The sequence below is a fragment of the Myotis lucifugus genome, unplaced genomic scaffold (genome assembly GCF_000147115.1).
Source record: "Myotis lucifugus unplaced genomic scaffold, Myoluc2.0 scaffold_557, whole genome shotgun sequence".
NCBI classification, from domain to species: domain Eukaryota; kingdom Metazoa; phylum Chordata; class Mammalia; order Chiroptera; family Vespertilionidae; genus Myotis; species Myotis lucifugus.
The window spans coordinates 273110-281071 of NW_005871605.1; the positions used below are offsets into that span (position 1 = coordinate 273110).

The 7962-nt window shown below is 48.4% G+C and overlaps 1 long non-coding RNA gene across 1 annotated transcript in view; it reads left to right on the plus strand.

Annotated features, from left to right (window-relative positions):
• Positions 1–5797, plus strand: part of LOC111823563 — a 47444-nt gene extending 41647 nt beyond the window's left edge. The window contains exons 2-4 of the long non-coding RNA XR_002826616.1: positions 2724–2783; positions 4866–4958; positions 5744–5797. This is a non-coding gene — a long non-coding RNA (uncharacterized LOC111823563). The remainder of the gene's footprint in view (positions 1–2723; positions 2784–4865; positions 4959–5743) is intronic.
• Positions 5798–7962: the final 2165 nt, after the last annotated feature.

Below are 7962 nucleotides of genomic sequence, written 5' to 3' on the forward strand. Positions count from 1 at the left end.
GGACTTACATGGCAAAATGTGTAAACTTACTCCCCCATTCCGTTCCCTCTGTGGCCTGCTGTGGCGCACACACTTGGTTTCCCTTTTTCTCCGTTTTGCTTTCCAGGCTTTTGTGGCTTGGAGCAGTGCCCCCCACTCCCCACCCCCAGCTCCACCCTGGCGGGTCTACCAGGCTGACTACTCCCTGCGTGTCCCATGCATTTCTCAGTCCCCACAGGCTGGCTCCCTCGTCGCCGTTTAATGGTTGTGTCAGCTGTTGCCTTGGCCCCCACATCTGTAAGGTGGGATGGTGATGTTATTTATCCCACAGGTTGTTCACGGAATTGCATGGACTAATACAGCCCAAATGTGTTAGCAAGCATTTCATAAAGTTCTGGTTTATCATTTGTTGCTTCCATGTCTACATTGCTTGCTGCTAATGGCCCTTTCTGTGTACACACACACACACACACACAAACACAGACACACACACACAGACACACACACACACACAAACACAGACACACACACACACAGATTCTTTGATGTGCATTTCTATCCCCTATTTAATTGTAAGCCCCCCCCCCCCAGCTTATCGAAGCATAATTGACAACTGGAAGCTGCACATATTGAGGGTGTACAGACTGATTTCATATGAACGCTGCTGAGGTGGCAATTGGGGGCGTCCCCACATTGTAAGAGGAACTAAGAGAGCAGCACAGTCCGCCCATCGGCAAAGGAGCGAGCGCACATGCTGTTGCTCTGTGTTCACAGAAGGCGTGTGGCTCTCCGACTGTAAAACACAATCCATTCATCTCTTCTGCATATTAAAGATCGTACTGTACCAACTGGTAAACTATTACATGCTTATAAAACTGAAAAAACAGATGCCACTGGAATAAGATAAGAACTTAAAAATCAGACCTTTTAAGATAATCTTAAATGCTCTGAGGAGATGGAAGTCCCTGACACGCGCCTGTTGTGTAATGTGCTGGATGAATACAGCGCTGTGGTGTCCGTGGGCATGACAGCTCCTGGGGAGCGGTAGGCTCTGGGGGGCGGGGCTCTGAGCGTAGACAGCTTGTTTCCAAGTGCGGCTGGATGGAGTTGGGCACCTGATCCTCAATGAGAAGAAGAGGGACTATTAAACATACTGACGCTTAGACTTTCCCCAATTATCTCAGCTTTTGAGAATTTCATGTTTGAGGAACTTTCTGTTTCAAGAACTTTCCTACTAATCCTCGCTTTCTGAGAGTTTTTATTATTATTGGGTGTAGAGTTTTTATCAAAAGCTTTTCCCCATGTTTGTCAAACCAAACGGGTTTTCTGCTGTTTTCTGTAAATATGGCAAGTTACGTTAATTGGCTTTCAAACGCTAATCTTGCACTTCCGGGATAATCTCGTTAGTGTCTTCTTGTCCTGTTCCTTACGTGGCTGAGATCCGTTTGCACTGTGTTGTGGAGGGTTTGCATTTGTATGTTTGTGTTCTTGAGGGTCTTGCTCTGCACTGGACTCTTGGGGAACGTCTGTCCCCTTCTCCCTTCACCCCGCCCAGCATCACCAGCTCCATGTGCTGTTCCCTCTCCCCCGCCCCTTCACGGCTTTCCCGCTGGCAGAGCTAAACAGCTTCAGTGACACCCCTGCACTGGCCTTTGGAGGTCTCCAGCGGAAGGTGACAGGGGGGCCTCTCACTGTGTGGAGGAGCCTGTCGATCCACGCACGTGCCGCCCCCGCTCAGCTTCTGCGCCTCTGCTCAGTGCCTCGTGTTCCGTAGGCAGGAGCACCAGGTCCCCGGTGCGGGAGAGGGGCCTAAGACAGCCAGCCAGCAAAGGGACCCGTGATGCCAGAAACAGAAGAAAGCTAAAGAGCAAAATGGGGGAGTGAAAGACATTGTGCCTGTCAAAAGGAAAAAAAATGTGGCGGCAGTCGCAGGAATAAAGAGAGGAGAACAAGGAAGAGCTGGGAGAGTTAAAACCGCCACCCAGGAAAGGATCCCAGGGTCAGAGTGGGAGATGGAACGAGGAGTAATCCCTGTGCGGGTGCCGGGACACAGGCCCAGCGAGCGTGGAGTTTCCAGGCGAGGAGGAGGCAGTGCGTGGACGGTGGCTGGGGGCTTTGCCTGGGGTGTGCTCCGTGTCTGCAGACGTTGGTGTGATAAGCATTGCTCACGGGGCCTAATGCAGACTGTTCCCATGGGTGGAGCCCTGTCACCGCGTGTGTGGCAGGCACTGCTGTGATCACGGCGCCTCGGTTTTCGTTCTCCTCACCTGCGACGGGGTGGTAGATGCAGTACCTGCTCTCGGAGCGGTGGTGGCAGTGAAACGCGCTGAGACTGATGCGTCACCGGGGTCAGTGGGCAGCATATGCTCAGTGCTCTTTAAAGAGTTACTGTTAGAACCACCAGGCAGATGGGCTAGTATATGTGGATGGCGAAGAAAAAGATACACTTAAAAGTAACAAAGCCCTCCGGGCTCATGGAGAGCTCACCGGACGGAAAGCTAGCTTCCTGTTGCCACAGTCTTTCACCAACATTTCCCCGTGCCCATTGACGTTAAGAATCTGCAGAGCATGAGTGAATGAATGAATGAATGAGCCCCTTAGTGGTAGCTTTCACTTATGGTGCTGAACCCTAGCTCCGGTATCGGTATCGGCCTTCTGATCATTGAAGAAACAGCATGCTAGTGTGTTTATAAGTATATAAGAGTGAAGTTTTCACAAACTTAAATGTTTTATTTCAATTACAGGCGTCGATTAGCCAGGTAGAAGTGACAGAACCATGGCTCAGTTTCCAACGCCTTTTGGTGGTAAGTTTTCAAAGATCTTCCTTTTTCAATGTATTTTGGAACCACGTATTAATAACTTAGTATTGTGGCAAATTTCAGATGTGCACATAAGTGAGGGAATAATATAATGAACCCACCTCACATGTGCTCATCTCAGAGTTTCAGTGACGAGCAGCCCATGGCCAATGTTGTTTCATCTGGATTCTTTAGAAGCAACTCTCAGGCATCAAATCATTTCATTCACAAGTACTTTAGTACATGTTTCTAAAAGATGACACTTCTACAGGTATAATTCAATACCATTAGCATCCCTGCAGCGTTTACAGTAATTCTGATGGCAGTGTGAGGTTGTTAGTGAGCGGCTGTTGGTTAGGGTTTGTTCAGATCGGGATCCAAACAGGCGCGTGCACTGCAGTTAGTGCCCGGGTCTCCCCCGTGTCTCTGGCTGTGAGCTCCCTCCGTCCCCGGGTCGCCTTTGCAGTTTATTTGTTGAGGTAACCGGGTCACTGATTCTGTACTGTTTCTGAAGCCTGGATTTGAAGTGTGACACTTATTTTAAAAAAGTATATTTTATTGATTTTTTCACAGAGAGGAAGGGAGAGAGACAGAGAGCTAGAAACATCAATGAGAGAGAAACATCGATCAGCTGCCTCCTGCACACCCCCTACTGGGGATGTGCCCGCAACCAAGGTACATGCCCTTGACCGGAACCGAACCTGGGACCCTTCAGTCCACAGGCCGACGTTCTACCCACTGAGCCAAACCGGCTAGGGCTGAAGTGTGACACTTTTATTTGTTTCACTTTATCTGCTTAAAACATCCTATCGATCTGCATGAAATGTGTTGTTGGGTGACTTTTCCTAACTTTATTGGAACGTGTGGAATAATTGTTTCTGCTCACTGGCTAAGGATTCCTTCTAAGAGCGGGTGCCACGCTGATGGCCCGCGCTGCTGTCTGTGCGGCCACCATGGAGAGAGGCCATGCTGGGCCACCTGTGAAGTCCCTGTGGGACTCCAGTCCGGAAGGAAGTCGGCCAAGTTTTCAAAACCATTAGTGTTATTTCATCTTGGGTTTTGATTTTGTCCGCCTTCTTAATTCCTTTTTTATTTGTTGTTGTGTTTTTGGCTTACTTCTGACAGGGCAGTAAACAGCTCTTCCAGAACGTACGGGACTGTCAGGCCGGGGAGGGCAGGACCAGGTCGGAACCGTCCCCGCTCCACCCCCGATGCCTAGCCCAGTGCTTGGCACCTAACTGTTCAGTAGTCTGTCTCCAGCGACCGAGCGAACCGCTGCCACCTGCCGCTGCCAGCGCAGATGTGCAGGGTTGGCGGTGTCCAGACACGTGGCTTTGTGCTGGGCATCGTCACACGTTGCCTGAAACATGCACATGGCGTCTGCTCCCACCTTCTGGGGCGTGTCTGACATTTTGAGAACCTTCTGCCTATGGCTCTCACGTTATTTGGGTGAATTTGAGGAGACCAGGACTGAAGGGAGAGAGGTCTCAGAAGCGAGGGGACTCCTGCTCAGTCTCAGCTGAAACTGAAAGAGACTCTAAATCCCATTGTCTTTGGTTTGCCGTTAAAAAAAAAAAAAAGCCTTAGGTGTAATTTACAAGCCATCAAACTCACTGGTCCTAACCGAGCAACGTCCGTGTTTCTTTGTAAATTTAGAGAGTTATTCAGCCATCACTAGAGTCCAACACCCGAGTGCTTTACCGCCCCCAGGAGGTTCGCGCACTCACTCGGATTCTGACTGAGCTCAACTTCTTTCATAACTTCCGCTGTGGCATGTAGGATGGTCTGTTGCGTGAGTGTGTGTGAATGAGCGATGAGTAACTCACTCTATCTCCATGCAGCCCCGCTAACGACAGGGTGATAGGACAGTTGTTATAAACAGAGTTGGTGCCAGTTCCTTTTTGGGTTGGAAGGGCTGTTTACGCTTAATTTTCTAGCTGTGTGTGCATTACTTCCAGGACAAACAGTGCTCATGTATCGAATCATTGCTAACGTGCTGACATACTCTTCATGCGATAGGAATAGTTCATGGAGGGCCTGGCGTGTTCTTCATCATTCAATAACGCGCTTGTCTTCCTCGGACTGCAGGCAGCCTGGATGTCTGGGCCATCACCGTGGAGGAGAGAGCGAAGCATGATCAGCAGTTCCATAGCTTGAAGCCAGTTTCTGGATTTATCACTGGTAATGGGCGTTGGCACTTGTACATTTTCACTTCTCAGTGGTGCATGTATTTTGGAGAACCTGCCAGCGAGCTAAGGTGGGCTTACGTAGGACTGAGGGCATAGTTACCCATCTGCCTTCTCCTTGACCTGCCCTGTGACAGTGGCTTTTCCAAGAATGCATTCAAGCCTTGTTTGCACTCTTAAGGAATTCTCTTATTTCCTGTGTCCCTGAAGTTCCTTCTGAACTTGGCCTTTCCTATTATCTTTCCTGTTTGGTTACTCTTCAGGCATTGTTTTCAGGAAAATGAGATCTAGATTCCCTGGGGACTTGTTTTTGTCTCATAGTTCTTTTTAACTTATTAAATCTTAACCACTGATGCGATTGTTAAAAACCGTTGTTACTTATTCTCCGTAAGTGCAAGAATGGTTGCTATCGGGAACGACAGAGACCCTTTTAAAAAGCAGAGACAAGCTCCTCACTTTCTGGAGGGTCCCTGCAGATGTGCTTGTCACATGTGTGGCTGTTACCATCCTGGTTAATAGCAGATGAATTCATGTCGACAGTGTCCGCCCGCCAACGGCCGGCCCTTTGAGATGCTGGTTTTAAGGCGCTGAGCTCCGAAGTCAGTGCTCGTGGCGGGTGTTCCTGTCCTTGTGGACTTGCTGTTTGGCTTCTATCACATTTCAGTGCCATGATCACAGGGTTACCAGCCTCTTCCTTAGTTTTGCAATATTATTGTAAGAAAATGTCTACTGTGGTTTAGCTGTTGTTTTGTTCTGAAACTTTTCCCATTTACTTTCCAGGTGATCAAGCGAGAAACTTTTTTTTCCAATCCGGGTTACCTCAGCCTGTTCTGGCACAGATATGGTAAGTGGGAACCTCACATCCCGGAGATGAATATTCTAGGGATAGAATTTCTTACGCTGCGGGAGGAGACCGTCCCTCTCCAGGCCGGACACTCGCTGCTTCTCACCAGAGACACTCGGGAAGGAGGTTTGTCATGTGGAACGAAAAAAAGGGTGACATTTGCCAGATAATGCTGTCAAGAGGTTGGAATTTGCAGTGGAGAAATCTGCATTTTGATATTTTCTCACTAGTTTGTTTTAACTTCACCCTTCCTCATCTGCATGTCCCACATTTCTTGCTTTATTATGGAATGGAATGGCTCTGTATCTTCCATTGAATAAAAGGCAACACACACACACACACACACACACACACACACGCGCGTTAGTAGGAAGTAGTGTTCCGAAATAGAAAGCTTTCCTGGGAAATGCGGATACATTTGTGTGTGAATATATTCAGGCTGAAACCAAATGGCACCGCATTCCTGTGCTTTTTTGGTGTCTGCTCTATTTTCCTTCTTGGGGCTGTTAGCATATTGGCTGCCAGACCTCTTCCCACTACTGGGCCTCCTGGCTCTGACCTCTGATCTGCTTTGAGCTTGGGATATCAAATAACCAGGAATTTCTTTTAAAATTTTTTGGAATTACTTTTAAAATTAAGTAGAAAGCAGAGAGAGAGAGAGTGCGAGGGAGCACCGACCTGTCAGTGAGTGCCTGCATTTGAATGGAGGAGACGTGTGTGTGTGTGTGTGTGTGTGTGTGTGTGTGTGTGTGTGTGAGAGAGAGAGAGAGAGAGAGAGAGAGAGAGAGAGAGCGAGCGCACGCACCGACCTGTCAGTGAGTGCCTGCGTTTGAATGGAGGAGACCTGTGCCTCCTGCTTTGCTCTGCGCTGACGTATGATTGTGTTTCACACCATCAGTCAAGATCACGCGCTAGAACCTTCCTTTCCCAAGCATAACTCCCTCCATTGAATTCTGCTTTTATGCTTATTCCCAGTTAAGAGGTTCACTCAGGAGGCAGACTTACGATGCACGCTCTGCTATAAGAGAATCTCACCTGCATGTACTCCTCAGCGTGGAAAGATATTATCAGGTGTCGACTCTGGTCAGCGAGCATTGTAGGTGCTGGGGGTGTAGCTATGAACAAAGTAGACAAGTCCATGCTTTCCCAGCAACCGCTGCCCAGCGGGAGGAGACAGCTAATCGCAGTGTGAAAACTGTCACATGTAATAAGTATTTCCAGTCAATTTCATTGTTTTAGATTAAGTTGTTTTCTAAACTGTTTTAGGATTAGTGTATTGAAGTCATTTTTCCAACTTACTTTATAGTGAAAATTTTTATCAACAATACAGATGATGAATTGCTAGTAAAAAATGTTTTTGTCTTTCATTTTTTGGTGACAGTTTGTTAAATGAACTTGTGATGGCATTTTTTTTTAATCAATATATTTTTTTACTTTTATCAAGAATTGATGTTAGGCCGAAACCGGTTTGGCTCAGTGGATAGAGCGTCGGCTTGCGGACTGAAAGGTCCCAGGTTCGATTCCGGTCAAGGGCATGTACCTGGGTTGCGGGCACATCCCCAGTGGGAGATGTGCAGGAGGCAGCTGATCGATGTTTCTCTCTCATCGATGTTTCTAACTCTCTATCTCTCTCCCTTCCTCTCTGTAAAAAATCAATAAAATATATAAAAAAAAAAAAAAAAAAAAAAAAAAAGAATTGATGTTAGGCTCTAGCCGGTTTGGCTCAGTGGATAGAGTGTCGGCCCGCAGACTGTAGGGTCCCGGTTCCATTCCGGTCAAGGGCGTGGACCTTGGCTGCAGGCTCGATCCCCCGCCCTGGTTGGGCTCGTGTGGGATGTGTCTCCTTCACATCAGTGGTTCTCTCTCTCTGTCACTCCTCCTCCCTCCCACTCTCTCTAACAACCAGTGGGAGAACACCCTTGGTGAGGATCACAAAGGAGAACTGCTGTCGGGGGAAACACTCCGAAGTGTCTTTTCCCAGTGAAACCTCTGGAAGGGGCCGCGGCTCCCGCACCTGGTGTCCTGAGAAGGTGCCGGCTGCAGGGCGAGGTGGGCGATCGGCTCTCCGACCGGCCCTGTCCTCACTCTGCAACCCTGCGTGGCACTTGACTTCTTCACATTTAGGTTTTAAATTTATAAAGAAGAGCAGCTGCCC